This window comes from Salmo trutta, chromosome 12 (genome assembly GCF_901001165.1).
Source record: "Salmo trutta chromosome 12, fSalTru1.1, whole genome shotgun sequence".
NCBI lineage: Eukaryota > Metazoa > Chordata > Actinopteri > Salmoniformes > Salmonidae > Salmo > Salmo trutta.
In genome coordinates this window covers 2852933-2871842 of record NC_042968.1, presented here as the reverse complement: position 1 = coordinate 2871842, position 18910 = coordinate 2852933, and positions in this window count along the sequence as shown.

The following is an 18910-nucleotide window of genomic DNA, read 5'->3' as shown; positions in this document are numbered from 1 at the left end:
TTTTGACAACATAATTTCCTCAACATCACTGTATAGTTGGGCATTTAGAGCTATTCTATTTTCCATTCTTTTGGCTTTTTATTTATTTTCATTCTTAGGCGAGCGATTTAGCAGTTGCTACTGGTAACACCGTTCATTGTACAACATTCGTTTAAAAAAAAAAATAATTAAATCAAAGCTTAAATTATTCTTATACACCATATGACCACAAGTATGTGGACACCTGCTTGTCGAACATCTCATTCCAAAATCATGTCCCCCCTTTTCTGCATAAACAGCCTGCACTCTTCTGGGAAGTCTTTCCACTAGATTTTGGAACATTGCTGTGGGGACTTGCTTCCATTCAGCCACAAGAGCTTTAGTGAGGTCGGCACTGATGTTGTCCGATTAGGCCTGGCTTGCAGTCAGCGTCCCAATTCATCCCAAAGGTGTTAAAATGGTGTTGAGGTCAGGGCTCTGTGCAGGCCAGTCAAGTTCTTCCACGGAGGCATTGTCAAGCTGAAACAGGAAAGGGCCTTCTCCAAACTGTTGCCACAAAGTTGGAAGCACAGAATCGTTTAGAATGTCATTGCATGCTATAGCGTTAAGATTTCCCTTCACTGGAACTAAGGGGCCTAGCCCGAACCATGAAAAACAGCCCCAGACCATCATTCCGTCTCCATCAAACTTTACAGTTGGCACTATGCATTGGGACAGGTAGCATTCTCCTGGCATCCGTCAAACCCAGATTCGTCCATCGGACTGCCAGATGTTGAAGCGTGATTCATTGCTCCAGAGTCCAATGGCGTCAAGCTTTTCACTACTCCAGCTGACGCTTGGCATTGCCCATGGTGATCTTAGGCTTTTGTGTGGCTGCTCGGCCATGAAAACCCATTTCATGTTCATAAAGCTCCCAACAAACAGTTATTGTGCTGACGTTGCTTCCAGAGGCAGTCTGGAACTCTGTAGTGAGTGTTGCAACCGTGGACAGATCATGTTTACGTGCTTCAGCACTCGGCGGTCCCATTTTGTGAGCTCATGTTGTGTACCACTTCGCGGCTGAGCCATTGTTGCTCCTAGATGTTTCCACTTCAAAATAACAGCACTTACAGTTAACTGGGGCAGCTCTAGCAGGGCAGATATTTGACTAACTGTCTTGTTGGAAAGGTGGCATGATATGACGGTCACTGAGCTCTTCAGTAAGGCCATCCCACTGTTAGTGTTTGTCTATGGAGATTGCGTGGCTGTGTGCTCGATTTTATATACCTGTCAGCAACAGGTGTGGCTGAAATAGCCGAATCCACAAATTTGAAGGGGTGTCCACATACTTTTTTTTATATATAGTGTACTTACAGTACTGAGGGGTATTTAAAAAAATCTACAGTATTATTATGTGTTTGTATTGTTACATATTTGGTATAGGTACAGTGGGGGAAAAAAGTATTTGATCCCCTGCTGATTTTGTACGTTTGCCCACTGACAAAGAAATGATCAGTCTATAATTTTAATGGTAGGTTTATTTGAACAGTGAGAGAGAATAACAACAACAAAAATCCAGAAAAACACATGTCAAAAATGTTTTGCATTATTAGGGAAATAAGTATTTGACCCCTCTGCAAAACATGACTTAGTACTTGGTGGCAAAACCCGTGTTGGCAATCAGGTCAGATGTTTCTTGTAGTTTGCCACCAGGTTTGCACACATCTCAGGAAGGATTTTGTCCCACTCCTCTTTGCAGATCTTCTCCAAGTCATTAAGGTTTCGAGGCAACTCCAACCTTCAGCTCCCTCCACAGATTTTTTTATGGGATTAAGGTCTGGAGACTGGCTAGGCCACTCCAGGACCTTAATGTGCTTCTTCTTGAGCCACTCCTTTGTTGCCTTGGCCGTGTGTTTTGGGTCAGTGTCATGCTGCAATACCCATCCACGACCCATTTTCAATGCCCTGGCTGAGGGAAGGAGGTTCTCACCCAAGAGTTGACGGTACATGGCCCCGTCCATCATCTCTTTGATGCGGTGAAGTTGTCCTGTCCCCTTAGCAGAAAAACACTCCCAAAGCATAATGTTTCCAACTCCATGTTTGACGGTGGAGATGGTGTTCTTGGGGTCATGGGCAGCATTCCTCCTCCTCCAAACACGTCGAGTTGAGTTGATGCCAAAGAGCTCCATTTTGGTCTCGTCTGACCACAACACTTTCACCAGATGTTCATTGGCAAACTTCAGACGGGCATGTATATGAATTCTTGAGCAAGGGGACCTTGCGGGCGCTGCAGGATTTCAGTCCTTCACGGTGTAGTGTGTTACCAATTGTTTTCTTGGTGACTATGGTCCCAGCTGCCTTGAGATCATTGACAAGATCCTCCCGTGTAGTTCTGGGCTGATTCCTCACCTTTCTCATGATCATTGCAACTCCACGAGGTGAGATCTTGCATGGAGCCCCAGGCCGAGGGATATTGACAGTTCTTTTGTGTTTCTTCCATTTGCGAATAATCGCATCAAATGTTGTCACCTTCTCACCAAGCTGCTTGCGATGGTCTTGTAGCCCATTCCAGCCTTGTGTAGGTCTACAATCTTGTCCCTGACATCCTTGGAGAGCTCTTTGGTCTTGGCCATGGTGGAGAGTTTGGAATTTGATTGATTGCTTCTGTGGACAGGTGTCTTTTTTACAGGTAACAAACTGAGATTAGGAGCACTCCCTTTAAGAGTGTGCTCCTAATCTCAGCTTGTTACCTGTATAAAAGACACCTGGGAGCCAGAAATCTTTCTGATTATGAGGGGGTCAAATACTTATTTCCCTCATTAAAATGCAAATCAATTTATAACATTTTTGACATGCGTTTCTCTGGATATTTTTGTTGTTATTCTGTCTCTCACTGTTCAAATAAACCTACCATTAAAATTATAGATGGATCCTTTCTTTGTCAGTGGGCAAACGTACAAAATCAGCAGGGGATCAAATACTTTTTTCCCCCACTGTATATGTTTTTTTATGCATTGACTGGCAGTGCGGAGTTGGAAGATAACGTTTGAGAAAATGTAGCTTGTTGCTGAATGCACTTTTATTATGGGAAATTTCCATTCAGACACCAATGCGGGCTACCTATTTGAGCCCCCAGGTGAAAGGGTGCAGCGGTGGTGATTCTGTGGGGATAACCCCCGTTAGATGGAGAAAGAAAAAACGCAAGTGAAGTTGGGTACTCCGGCTGGAGTATAATTAGAGATTGAGAGGGCAAGACTTACGACATATGTGTTAGTAGGCAAGCATGGGTATCCCTAGTGGGGATGCTCCAGTTTAGCAAGAGTGCATCGAGTTTTAGGTCCCCACTTTTATTGTCTACATCACTTGCTTTGCATCTTGTGGCGTGCCTAGAATGTTATTTCACCACCACATTTCTGTCTGATTATGCACTTGGCGTAGGCCCACATGCCCAAAGAGGGGTGCACACAGTGTGATCTTTTGACTTTTCCTTTCATTTTAATGCCTGCAACATGCCTGCAAAATGTTACACATTTGTATTGCTTGAGAAAAGTTGCACACGATTTTGAGGTTGTATAATTGTACGGAGTCAGTATTTTTATGGTTGATTTGACAAAACGCTCCACCGAGAAATGGACAGTTCTAAAAATAAAAATGTACACCGTTCTTGTTGTTTAAAATAAGGTAAAAAGGTAAAAAAAGAGTTGAGGGATGTTCCATTTTCCTGTAATTTGTACCCCTATTTATTTGCCTTACTTAGTTTGCTATATTTTGTATGTATACGCAGCATAACAAAATGTTATAATAAAAAATATAAATAATTATACTGTGGTTCTGTGTATGTTGGATAGTTTCCGACTGAATGAGAACCCTATTTCTATATTAAAATCTTTGCTCACCTTGTCATTTTGTATGGTTGCAAGAAACTGTTGTCCCTTGCACTTTGTGTATTTCATTAATATCTTTCATGCTAATTTTTTTATTTTTTTATTTTACCGTTATTTTACCAGGTAAGTTGACTGAGAACACATTCTCATTTACAGCAACGACCTGGGGAATAGTTACAGGGGAGAGGAGGGGGATGAATGAGCCAATTGTAAGCTGGGGATGATTAGACAGCCGTGATGGCTAATGCTGACCAACCATTTAAAGGTAGACTCAGCGATATGACGTAGATGCAGAAAGTAACCGGCAGAGTGGGTCAATATCCTCAACAACAAAGAGCACTAAAGTGCGAGGCTCAATTCCTCTTTTTGGTACCCTGGCTACCACGCGAACCCATGCTCATGCGCAGATACTGTGTGTGACTGTGTGAGATCTCAATATCTGCAGTGCTGCTCATGTCAACTTCATTTCACTGAGTTTACCTTGAACACAAGCTGATACTAATTATCCTGTAGTCTAACAACTTACATCACATGATACCACAAGAAAAACAAGGCTACCAAAGTTAAATACTGCCCTCTACTGGTGGGAGAAGGCAGTCTACAAGTGTGGTCACAGAATGGGCATTGCACACTGTAGACAGTGGGAACGTCCCCATATCGCTTTATATTAAGGGTCAATAATAAATCCATAATACCCTCCTGAGTGGCACAGCGGTCTAAGGCACTGAATCACAGTGCTTGAGGGATCACTACAGCCCCGGGTTCGATCCCAAGCTGTGTCATAGCCGGCCGTGAACGGGAGACCCGTGAGGCGGCGCACAATTGGCCCAGCGTTGTCCGGGTTAGGGGAGGGTTTGGCCGGCTGTGATTTCCTTGTCCCATTGCTCTCTAGCGACTACTTGTGGCGGGCCGGGCACCTGCAAGCTGACCTCCGGTCCCCCGCTGGACGGTGTTTCCTCCGACACATTGGTGCGGCTGGCTTCCGGGTTAAGCGAGCTGTGTCAAGAAGCAGTGCAGCTTGTTTTTTTGTTGTATTTCATTAGGGTCCCCATTAGCTGTTGCAAAAGCAGCAGCTACTGTTCCTGTGGTCCACACAAAACATGACATAATACAGACCATCAAGAACATAACTACATAAAAAAATATTAAAGGTACATACATGTAGCATACATATCAATGCATATACAAACTATCTAGGTCAAATAAGGGAGAGTCGTTGTGCCATGAGGTGCTGCTTTATCTGTTTTTTTTTAGCAATATGAGAAAGTTCCATGCAATAACTAATCTATATAATACTGTATGCTTTCTTGAGTTTGTTCTGGATTTGGGGACTCTGAAAAGACCCCTGGTGGCATGTCTGTTGGGGTAAGTGTGTGTGTCAGAGCTGTATAGTTGACTGTTGGGATTTCCATCACATTGTTTCTTATGAAAAGAAGTGATGCAGTCATTCTCTCCTCAACTTTTAGCCAAGAGAGACCAGCATGCATAGTATTTATACACTGCTCAAAAAAATAAAGGGAACACTTAAACACCACATCCTAGATCTCAATGAAATAAATAATCTTATTAAATACTTTTTTCTTTACATAGTTGAATGTGCTGACAACAAAATCACACAAAAATAATCAATGGAAATCCAATTTATCAACCCATGGATGTCTGGATTTGGAGTCACACTCAAAATTAAAGTGGAAAACCACACTATAGGCTGATCCAACTTTGATGTAATGTCCCTAAAAGTCAAAATGAGGCTCAGTAGTGTGTGTGTGGCCTCCACGTGCCTGTATGACCTCCCTACAACGCCTGGGCATGCTCCTGATAAGGTGGCGGATGGTCTCCTGAGGGATCTCCTCCCAGACCTGGACTAAAGCATCCGCCAACTCCTGGACAGTCTGTGGTGCAACGTGGCGTTGGTGGATGGAGCGAGACATGATGTCCCAGATGTGCTCAATTGGATTCAGGTCTGGGGAACGGGCGGGCCAGTCCATAGCATCAATGCCTTCCTCTTGCAGGAACTGCTGACACACTCCAGCCACATGAGGTCTAGCATTGTCTTGCATTAGGAGGAACCCAGGGCCAACCGCACCAGCATATGGTCTCACAAGGGGTCTGAGGGTCTCATCTCGGTACCTAATGGCAGTCAGGCTACCTCTGGCGAGCACATGGAGGGCTGTGCGGCCCCCCAAAGAAATGCCACCCAACACCATGACTGACCCACCGCCAAACCGGTCATGCTGGAGGATGTTGCAGGCAGCAGAATGTTCTCCACAGCGTCTCCAGACTCTGTCATGTCTGTCACGTGCTCAGTGTGAACTTGTTTTCATCTGTGATGAGCACAGGGCGCCAGTGGCGAATTTGCCGATCTTGGTGTTCTCTGGCAAATGCCAAACGTCCTGCACGGTGTTGGGCTGTAAGCACAACCCCCACCTGTGGACGTCGGGCCCTCATACCACCCTCATGGAGTCTGTTTCTGACCGTTTGAGCAGACACATGCACATTTGTGGCCTGCTGGAGGTCATTTTGCAGGGCTCTGGCAGTGCTCCTCCTGCTCCTCCTTGCACAAAGGCGGAGGTAGCGGTCCTGCTGCTGGGTTGTTGCCATCCTACGGCCTCCTCCACATCTCCTGATGTACTGGCCTGTCTCCTGGTAGCGCCTCCATGCTCTGGACACTACGCTGACAGACACAGCAAACCTTCTTGCCACAGCTCGCATTGATGTGCCATCATGGATGAGCTGCACTACCTGAGCCACTTGTGTGGGTTGTAGACTCCGTCTCATGCTACCACTAGAGTGAAAGCACCACCAGCATTCAAAAGTGACCAAAACATCAGCCAGGAAGCATAGGAACTGAGAAGTGGTCTGTGGTCTCCACCCGCAGAACCACTCCTTTATTGGGGGTGTCTTGCGTATTGCCTATAATTTCCACCTGTTGTCTATTCCATTTGCACAACAGCATGTGAAATGTATTGTCAATCAGTGTTGCTTCCTAAGTGGACAGTTTGATTTCACAGAAGTGTGATTGACTTGGAGTTACATTGTGTTGTTTAAGTGTTCCCTTTATTTTTTTGAGCAGTGTATCAGCCCTCTGATTACAATGAAGAACAAAACGTGCCGCTCTATTTTGGGCCAGCTGCAGTTTAACTAGGTATTTCCTTGCAGCACTGGACCACACGACTGGACAATAATCAAGATTTGACAAAACTAGAGCCTGCAGAACTTGCATTTAGGAGTATGGTATCAAAAAAGCAGAGCATCTTTTTATTACGGACAGACCTCTCCCCATCTTTATAACCATTGAATCTAGATGTTTTGACCGTGACAGTTTACAATCTAAGGTAACGCCAAGTAATTTAGATTTGTACCAAATACAATGCTCTTAGTTTTAGAGATGTTCAGGACCAGTTTATTACTGGCCACCCATTCCAAAACAGACTGCAACTCTAAGGGTTTCAGTGACTTCATTAGCTGTGGTTGGCAGGGTCGTGTTTCGGAGGATGCATGGCTCTCGACCTTCACCTCTCCCAAGTCCGTAGGGGAGTTGCAGTGATGGGACAATACTGCATGAAATTGGGGAGAAAAAAAAGGTCTAAAAGTGCCAAAAAATATATATAAACCCTTTAAGGTATTTATAAATGGTGTGTTCATTTATTAAATCATTGCTCGTACTTGTTAGTAAGCTAGTTATTCACACAGTGCATTCAGAAATTATTCAGACTCGACATCTTCCACATTTTCTTACGTTACAGCCTGACTCATTTTTTTTTTTTAATTCCTCAATCTACACACAATACCACTTGATGACAAAGAAAAAGTATTACAAATAAAATCAAATACCACATTTACATAACTATACAAACCCTCTACTTAGTACTTTGTTGAAGCACCTTTGGCACGATTACAGCCTCGAGTCTTCTTGGGTATGACGCTACAAGATTAGCATGCCTGTATTTGGGGAGTTTCTCCCATTCTTCTCTGCAGATCCTCTCAAGCTCTGTCAGGTTGGATGGGGAGCGATTTTCAGGTCTCTCAAGAGATGTTCGACCGGGTTCAAGTCCGGGCTCTGGCTGGACCACTCAAGGACATTCAGAGACTTGTCCCGAAGCCACTCCTGTGTTGTCTTGGCTGTGTGCTTAGGGTTGTTGTCCTATTGGAAGGTGAACCTTAACCCCAGTTTGAGGTCCTGCGTGCTCTGGAGCAGGTTTTCATCAAGGATCTCTCTGTACGTTGATCCATTTATCTTTCCCTCGATCCTGACTAGTCTCCCAGTCTCTGCCGCTGGAAAACATCCCCACAGCATGATGCTGCCACCACCATGCTTCACCGTAGGGATGGTGACAGGTTTCCTCCAGACGTGACGCTTGGCATTCTGGACAAAGAGTTCAATCTTAATATCATCAGACTAGATACATTTTTTTCTCATGTTCTGAGAGTCTTTAGGTGCCTTCTGGAAAATCCAAGTGAGCTGGCATGTGCCTTTTACTGAGGAGTGGCTTCCGTCTGGCCACTCTACCATAAAGGCCTGACTGGTGGAGTGCTGCAGAGATGGTTGTCCTTCTGGAAGGTTCTCCCATCTCCACAGAGGAACTCGGGAGCTCTGTCAGAGTGACCATCAGGTTCTTGGTCACCTCCCTGACCAAGGCCCTTCTCCCCTGATTGCTGTGTTTGGCCGGGCAACCAGCTCTAGGAAGAGTCTTGGTGGTTCTAAACTTCTCCCATTTAAGAATGATTGCGGCCACTGTTTTCTTGGGGACCTTCAATGCTGCAGAAATTTGTTGGTACCCTTCCCCAGATCTGTGCCTCAACACAATCCTGTCTCAGAGCTCTACGAACAATTCCTTTGACCTCATGGCTTGGTTCTTGCTCTGACATGCACTGTCAACTGTGGGACCTTATATAGACAGGTTTGTGCCTTTCCAAATCATGTCCAGTCATTTGAATTTACCACAGGTGGACTCAAATCAATTTGTAGGATCATCAAGGATGATCAATGGAAACAGGATGCACCGGCGCTCCATTTTGAGTCCGATAGGAAAGGGTCTGAATATGCATGTAAATAAGTAATTTGTTTTTAAAAAATGTATACATTTGCAAAAATGTCTATAAACCCGTTTTCCCTTTGTCAAAATGTGGTTTTGTGTGTAGATTGATGAGGGGGAAAATAATCCATTTTAGAATAAGGCTGTAAAATAACAATGTGGAAAAAGTCAAAGGGTCTGAATACTTTCCGAATGCACTGTATATAAAATGTTTGAGGAAATAAAAATATAAAAAAAAATATATTTCCTCATTCTTAACATAGATGTTCTAGGTGATTTTGAGACAAAGGCACTGCTGGAAGGTCTACCAATGGCATGCCCTTTTTGTGAGAAATTGAACTGGTCACTCAATAATTATAAAGTATTTAGATTAGGGCCTGCAAAAAACTTTAATGACTAGTAAATGGTTTATAAATGTGGGAGTATTGATTAATAAATTATGAACACTATAAATGCCTTAAATTGTTTGTTTTTATTAATATCTAGCCCAGTGGTTCACAAACTGTTGGTTGTATGATGACATTTGTTGTGCATTGTTACAATTCATTATAAAGTATGTACAATTGATTGTGTAGATTATTTGGACACAGAGCAAAAAATTATAATATCGACACCATTGACTTGCATTGGATTTGTGCCACAAATGCTATAAATGTAGAATTTGGAAACAGTGGTCAGGTAAACAAAACCAAAGCATGAACTGCTGTCATACGTTGTAAATAGACTGCTTACAGGGTAAGGAAATGTTTGCTAATTTATTGAAAGTGAAACACAGAAATCTCATTTTGATAAGTATTCACACTACTGAGTCAATAATTAGTAGAGGCACCTTCTGCAGAAATTACAGCTGAGTTAATCTTTCTGGATAAATCTAAGAGCTTTCCACACCTGGATTGTGCAACATTTGCCCATTATTATTTTCTAAATTATTCAAGCTCTGTCAAATTGGTAGTTGATCATTGCTAGACATCCATTTTCAGGTCTTGCCATAGATTTTGAAGTAAAGTTACGTCAAAACTGTAACTTGGACACTCACTGTCTTCTTGGACAGTGTAGATTTGTGTTTTAGGTTACTGTCCTGGTGAAAGGTGAAATCCCCTCCCAGTGTCTGGTGGAAAGCAGACAACCAGGGATTGGTTGTCTGCTCTAGGATTTTGCCTGTGCTTAGCTCCATTACGTTTATTCTTTTCTCCTGAAAAACTCCCATCCTTAACCATTACAAGCATACCCATAACATGATGCAGCCACCACTATGCTTTAAAATATGGAGAGTAGTACTTAGTAATGTGTTATGTTTATGGCAAATCTAATAGCACTTATTCAGGACAAAAGGTTAATTGCTTTGCCACATTTAAAAAAAAATATTACTTATTGCCTTGTTGCAAACAGGATACATGTTTTGCAGTGGTGTAAAGTACTTAAGTGAAAATACTTAAGTAGTACTAAGTAGTTTTTTGGGGTATCTGTACTTTACTATTTATATTTGACAACTTTTACTTCACTACATTCCTAAAGAAAATAATGTATTTTTTACTCCTTACATTTTCCCTGACACCTAAAAGTACTCGTTACATTTAAATGCTTAGCAGGATAGGAAAATTGTCTAATTCACACACTTATCAAGAGAACATCCCTGGTCATCCTTACAGTACTGCCCCTGATCTGGCAGACTCAAACACAAATGCTTCGTTTGTGAATTGTCTGAGTGTTGAACTGTGCACCTGGCTAAAAACCAGACAATCGTATTGTCTGGTTTGCTTAATATAAGACATTTTAAATATTACTTTTGATACTTAAGTACTTTTAGACTTTCACTCAAGTAGCATTTTACTAGGTGATTTTCACTTTTACTTGAGTCATTTTCTTTTAAAGGCATCTTTACTTTTACTTAAGTATGAAAATTGGGTACTTTTTCCAACACTGATGTTTTGGAATATTTTTATTCTGTACAGGCTTCCTTCTATTCACTCTGTTATGTTAGTATTATGGAGTAACTAAAATATTGATCCATTCTCAGTTTTCTCCTGTCATAGCCATTAAACTCTAGCAAAACGGTTGGACTCATGGTGATATCCCTGAGTGGTTTCCTTCCTCCCCGGCATCAGAGTTAGGAAAGATGCCTGTATCTTTGTAGTGACTGTGTGTATTGACACACCATCCAAAGTGTAATTAATAACTTCACCATGCTAAAAGGGATATTAAATGTCTGCATTTTTTTCTTTTTAACCATCTACCAACAGGTGTCCTTCTTTGCTAGGGATTGGAAAACCTCCATGGTCTTTGTGGTTGAATCTGTGTTTGAAATTCACTGCTGAACTACAGGACCCTACAAGTAATTGTATGTGTGGGGTACAGAGATCATGTAAAACACTATTATTGCACACAGAGTGAGATGTTTCAGCTTTTCATCTTGAATTAATTTGTAAAAATGTCTAAAAATGTAATTCCACTTTGACATTATGGGCTATTGTGTGTAGGCCAGTGCCAATTTTTAAAATACATTTCAAATTCAGTCTAACAGCACAATTTGGAAAAAGTCAAGGGATGTGAATACATTCTGAAGGCACTGTAAGTTGCTAGCTTGCTAGTTCTTGCTTATTGGTACTACATTACCGCCCCATGTGGGAAATGCAGGTTATACCGTATACCCCATATGGCACAAGAATGGTATAAAGCAGGGGTATTCAACCCTAACCAAGGCTCTATTCAATCCGTATCGCAGAAGATCAGCTTTACAGCATGATTTAAATTTAAAAGGCAATGTTCCTGCCTTAGCAAACTGCAATTGTAAATTACCTTTACAGATTACGCGACATACTGTAACTCTTCAGCAATACTTTATTTATACAGGTAAATCAATTAAGAACAAATTCCTATTTAAAATGACAACCTGTCCAACACATCAATAAACAAGAATTACACATTATACAGTGCCTTCAGAAAGTATTCACACCCCTTTACTTTGTCACATTTTGTTGTTACAGCCTGAATTTAAAATGGATTAAATTCAGATTGTGTCACTGATCTACTACACACACACACAATACCCCAGAACGTCAAAATGGAATTACATTTTTTTTAAATGTTTAGAAATTAATTCAAAATTATAAGCTGAAATGTCTTGAATCAACAAAAGGCTTGAATACTTATTATGGCAAGCTTAACAAGTCACATAAGTTAGATGGACTCACTCTCTGCAATAATAGTGTTTAACATGATTTTTAAATGACTACCCCATCTCTGTACCCCACACAGATTCAACCACAAAGATGAGGGAAGTTTTACAATGGTTCGCAAAGGGCACTTATTGGTAGATTGGTAAAAAAAAATACATTTTAGGTTACATTTATTTGCACCAAAGAAAATAAGTGATAAATAACAATACAGATTAAAAAAAATGGTGTGCAGGTGTGGTTGGAAGCTTACATAAAAACCAATATACAATACAGTACAAAAATAAAAAATGTTAACAGATAAAATCCACTAATCATAAATGTGCAAATGAGCTGATCAGCAATCACAAAAAATAAACAGTATATGTCTCGTTTAAATGTGTGTGCATATGAGTGTGTGGATATATAGAGAATACTGTGTAGTTTGGTTCATCAGGATGACCCCCCCTCCATCTTCACTCTACGTTATTGAGGAATGATGAGGCAATGTGAAGATAAGAATTCCAGAGTATGGTACCTCTATATCTGATAGAGAATTGAATATGTAAGGTGTGGCAGTGGGGAATGTGAAGGTTCTCAGTGTCTTGTGTTATATAGATGGATTTCAGAATTAACCTGGAAGAATCCATTGAAGGGTTTAGGTAAACTGTCTGGGAGGTATGAGTATTTGCAGATAAATGCATAATTGTCGTACATTGATGTATGTCGTAAATAGACAAGATATTGAGTTTCTTAAACAAAGGTGCTGATGGAGACAGGTAATTAGAAGAGGTGGCTAGTCTTGCAAATTTTGTAAAATAGTAGTTTGTGTAGGTAGGAGGCATATGTACTGGCCCAGACAATATTACAGTAAATGAAATATGGGTCAATTAAGCTATAATAAAGAGTTAGGAAGCAAGCCTGACGAACCAAACTACTAATCTTTCTGATGATACCAATAGATTTCATCACTTTGCTGTAGACAAATTGAATATGATCTTTAACATTTCATCAATTAGAACTCCGAAGAATCTAGTGGATGTGACTTGTTCCATTTCATTCCCACCAATTGAGAATGTGGCTATTTATTTTATTGATTTTTTTACAATTACTTTTTCGAATAGAACCTTTTTTTTTTTTTTACATTTTAAGATTACCAAATGATCTGGAACCATTCAGAAAATGTGTCCATGCCTGAGTTGGCTTCAATAATTAGTGAATCAAAATTGTGATAAAATAAAATTGTTATCTTCAGCAAAGAGAATGGGAAGTACGGTAGAAGACACAGCAGCAAGTTCATTGATATAGATTAGGAATAACAAAGGTCCAATTATCCAACCATGTGGGGCGCCACAGGATATATTGGCCCTGTACATGCACAGCCGTTTGCATAAATAAATTGTTCTCCATCATAAACATAACCAATTATGAAGTATGTATATAATCATGAAAACCGTAATAATGCAATTTAGAAATTAATATTTCATGATCAACCGTGTCAAACACTTTGGATAAATCTAAAAAGATGTCAAGACCGTATTCATTGTTAAGGGCTGTAAATATTTTATCCACAAGTTGCAAAAGAGCCATATGTGTAATATTTTTTATGAAAACTATATTGGTGCTAATTATTGTTGATTTAAACATTCTCTTATACACACATTTTTCTAGGATTTTAGAAAAACATGGTAGTACAGATATTGGGCTATAATTTTCAAAAGATCTTAGATCCACAGATTTATAAAGGGGGATAACTTTGGCAATTTTCAAATCTAATATTCCTTTGACCATGGTGCAGTTATTAATTACACTTTGGATGCTGTATCAATACAGGCGCACTTCCTCACTCAGGGATTTCACCATGAAGCCAAAGGTGATTTTAAAACAGAGTTGAATGGCTGTGATAGGAGATAACTGATGATTGATCAACGACATTGTAGTTACTCCACAATACTAGCATAAATTACAGATTGAAAGTAGTGAATTTAAAATAAAATAAAAATGTAAATGCATCCTGTATTATGTTATGTGTATGCTTGCCGATGACAAGGACTAGGAAGAATAAAGATAAGCACAGGCAAAATCCTAGAGGAAAACCTGGTTCAGTCTGCTTTCCAACAGACACTGGGACAGAAATTCACCTTTCAGCAGGACAATTACCTAAAACACAAGGTCAAATATACACTGGAGTTGCTTACCAATACAACATCAAATGTTCTTGAGTGGCCTAGTTACAGCAGTTTTGACTTAAAATAGTCTTGAACATCTATGGCAAGACTTGAAAACAGCTGATCAACAAACTGTTTTTTTTCTTTTTAAAATAATAAAAAGGGCAAATATTGTACAATCCAGGTGTGCAAAGCTCTTAATGACTCACCCTGTAATCGCTGCCAAATGTGATTCTAACTTAGGGGATTGAATACTTATCCAATCAAGATAGTGTTGTGACTTTACTAACATTAATCTGATGACAGTTAGTTGATTAGATAAATCATGTAACAAATCAACTCATTAGGATTTAGGGCACCACTAGAGCGTTTAAAAAAATAAAAAATAAAAAGTTACTATCTCCCAATTTAAACTCTAAAGGTCTTGACTGTTTGTAGATGTAATAAGGAAACTTATTTTATCATATCATCATCATTCTAAACAGTCATAACCTCCATGCATCTGCAAAAACCAGAGCCTTACTCATGATTCAGTACTACACAAATTGGTTTAATTATATATTTACTAGCTAACTAAATGGTAACACAGGATAAACATACACTTAATACATTAGGAACAGGTCCCTAGTGGACTGACAACAATATGCCTGCTTGCTACAAAAGACATGGAGAGGGCGAGAGAAACTACTCTCACTTACATTTTGCAGACAAACTACCGCCCGCTTGGAGTAAGAAATCAGGAATATATTTACGTGAAAATCCTTGGTTTCTCTCAGTGAACAGGGTATTCTTGGAAATGGGGTTGGGCCTTTTCGCGGCACGCTTGTAAGGCTCTGATTGTCCAAAAGGGATTTCTCTGTTGTTCTCCTAACCAGTCATCCGGTGACGTGTCGTCCTGAACAGAACTACAAGTTTATTTTCCTTCCATTCGCGCTGGAAGATGCTTCCTTAACTGCCTCCTACACCACCTCAGAAGCTAGGATATGCATATTATTACCAGATTTGGATAGAAAACACTCTGAATTTTCTAAAACTGTTTGAATGGTGTCTGTAAGTATAACAAAACTCATATGGCAGGCAAAAACCTGAGAAAAAAAAAGAATTTTGTGGCTGTACAATTTTTTTGGAGTCATTGTTAAAACCTGTTGAGGCCAGGGGGCAGGATCTTATCCCGGTATTGGGATTCATTGTCATGTGACCATGGCGGGGAATTCAAAACTGCAAGAGTAATCATTTCAAATAATCAAATAATCAACTATTTTCCTCCATTTGAAAGATATATCTCCTAAATCTAACCACGCTGTCCGATTTTCAGAGGCTTTACGGAGAATGCATAAAGTTAGGTTATGTGAGGAGAGTACATTGACAATAGCTGCGTGTAATGTTAAGCCAATTCAAAGAAGGGCATCAACAGACAGAAAACTAGCTAGAATTATGCACTTACCTTTGACAATCTGCATCAGATGACACTCATAGGACATTATGTTATACAATACATGCATTTTTAGTTCCATCAATTCATATTTATATCCAAAATCAGCATTTACAGTCGCGGTGAAATTCAGAATTTTTTTCGGCTCGAATGCTCCCAGTGAATCCAGCTTTACAAATCACGGAATTACTATTCGAAAACATTGGTAAATTATAATATTGTCATTCAAAGAATAATATATTATCATCTCGTAATTGCTACCGAATGGCCAGATCTCAAAATAACTTTACTGGGAAATCACATTTTGCAATAAACTGGGTACTATGCTAACAACATAAGCTAAGCTATAAGCTAAGCTAAGCTATACAGTTAGCATTAGCATCATCTAATATCGATAATAACATTCTAAATATCCCCTTACCTTTGATTATCTCCATCAGAAGGCGCTGCCAGGGATCCCAGGTCCAGAACAAATGTGGTTTCTTTTGACAAAGTTCATAATTTATGTCCAAATAGTTAGCGTTCAGTAGGCTCCCACAAAATGAGGTGGGCAGTGTAAAGTCACGCCGAAAAGCTAAAAAAAACCTAGTAAATAATCTATTTACTTTTGTTCAAACATGTCAAACGTTGTTTAGCATTAATCTTTTGGTCCATTTTTAACGTGAAACATCAGTAAACATCAGTAATATTTTCACACAACCTATCAAGTGTCTAGAATAAACGATTATGACAAAGACACTTCTCAGATTTATGCGCAGGCGCAAAAAATGAAGTGATGACGTGTCAACTTACAAGCATTCTAATTCGGTCTGTATTCATCACAGATGCTTCAAACAACTTTATAAAGATCGTTGACATCTAGTGGAAGCCTTAGGAGTTGCGAACTGAATCCTTTCTCACTATGGTATCTATAAAACAATGACACTAAATAGTACAGTCACAAAATTCTCATTTTTTAAAATCTATTTTTCACAGGTTTTTGCCTGCAATATGAGTTTTGTTATACTTACAGACACCATTCAAACTGTTTTAGAAAATTCAGAGTGTTTTCTATCCAAACCTGAACAATAATATGCATATTCTAGCTTCTGAGTTGGTGTAGGAGGCAGTTAAAAATGGGCACATATTTTTTTCCAAAATTCTCAATACTGCCCCCTAGCCCAAACAGCAAATAAATGCCCAGGCAATTAATTGAAGTTTTACGATATACGATGATCAGTGTTAATCTCTTTGGTATCTCTAATATATGCAATAGGACAGTGATCAGAGATCATTAGCAAAGACAACACAGGACAAGTACTTGTGGGGGCTATTTGTCAGAAATAAGTCAATCAGTGAAGAGTTTGCTGGATTTTTAACATTTATTCATGTGGGTTGAGTCACTTTAAAGTAAAAAATATATATATATTTAAAAAATGGTCTGAGGCCAGGGTAAGCCAATCTAAGTAAAGAATTACCATAAAAGGACTACTTTAGATGACAGAAAAGTTTTTAAATACTTAGAAATAGTAAAAACAGCTAGAGCCCTGCATGGGCATACATTTTAAGCCCGAGCCCTACCCATCCACGGCCTGCATACTCACCAGAGATGTCGCAAGTTTGGGAAGCCCTGGATCGACGTGTTCCAGTTTCCGTCAATATCCAGCATCTTCGCACAGCCATTGAAGAGTGGGACAACATTCCACAGGCCATAATCCACAGCCTGATCAACTCTATGCGAAGGAGATGTGTCCCGTTGCATGAGGCAAATGGTGGTCACACAAGATACTGACTGGTTCTTTGATCCACACCCCTACCTTTCTTTTAAGGCATCTGTGACCAACAGATGCATACAGTATCTGTATTCCCAGTCATGTGAAATCCATAGATTAGGGCCTAATGAATTTATTTTATTTGACTGATTTCCTTATATGAACTGTAACTCAGTAAAATCTTTGAAATTATTGCATGTTAGTTTATATTTTTGTTCAGTGTAACATAACATGGGATAATGTTTGACAAAAGGGAAATGCCACATGCATTACACCAAATACTAGATTTGGGTGTGGTCTTTAAATACAGATAATAATGAATGCAATGTTTACATATTAGCTTGTTTATTTAATTATTCCAAAGGTGCAGTGCTGAATAATGAACATAGAAAAGATAACTCATATCACATGATAATTAGTAACTTTGGATATATTCAACAATCAGTGTACAGCACTTTACTGTGTGAAATTATCAAATTAATTTAGTGTCACCTTAGAACATGGGTGTCAAAATCATTCCATGGAGGGCCGAGTGTATTATCATTATTTACTTTCAATTTCTGTCCAATTAAGACCTTAACACCCAGGTAAGGGGACTAGTTCCTAACTAATCAGTGTCCTTATTGATCAATCAAGTACAAGGGAGGAGCTAAAACCAGCAGACACTCAGCCCTCCATGGAATGAGTTTGACACGTGCCTTAGAACATGAGGCAGCCAACTCTGATTGTCTTATCACAGGTGGTTGAGAGCAAGGGTTAAGTTTAAGAGGTTAACGCACACCCTAGTCCAGGTTTCCCCAACTGGCGGTCTGTGGGCCAAATGGTTTTATTTGAAGAGTAAAATTGTTTGAGCCAAAAATGTGTGGAATTTTCATTGTTGGACTGTAATCAGGAAATCAGCTCCAAGTGATTTTATTTAAGAAATCTGTTCCCAAGTATTCCCACGCATAATAGAGAGACACGCGATCGTATACAAATGTAAGCAAGGTTTGAAATTATTCAGTTTTAGTCAAACATACAGGTATCGGTTTGGGCAACTTGCAGTCAATTTACAGTCCACAAATGATTTGTAATAATGTTCCGGCCCCCCGACAATCCGCTTAAGAAAAAAATCGTCCCGCGGCTGGTTGATTATCCCTGCCCTAGTCCATATTTATTTTCTTTATTCTCTTTCCCAAAAAGGACTCCAGACTCAACATTATGGGTGTATCAGAAAAGTAGCTTCCTAACCCACGTTTTCTGTGAGGGTCTGCGACATACTGTATAAAAAAACATGGGTCGTGTTCCAGACCGACTACATTGCAGATGCCGCATTGCGTATTTTAAGGTCGTTTTTCATACCAGCATACTGACCTCAAATTGTGTGCATTGGTACGCAAAATGCGTGCAGGTTGGCAGGTCTGCAGATGTACTGTACAGATTGTACAGATAAACATTTCTGATCATAAGAATCTGGTACAATGGAAGGACCAATACTGATCAGCAAGTCATGGCACAGCCTACCAGCATCTGTAAACAACCCATCTACC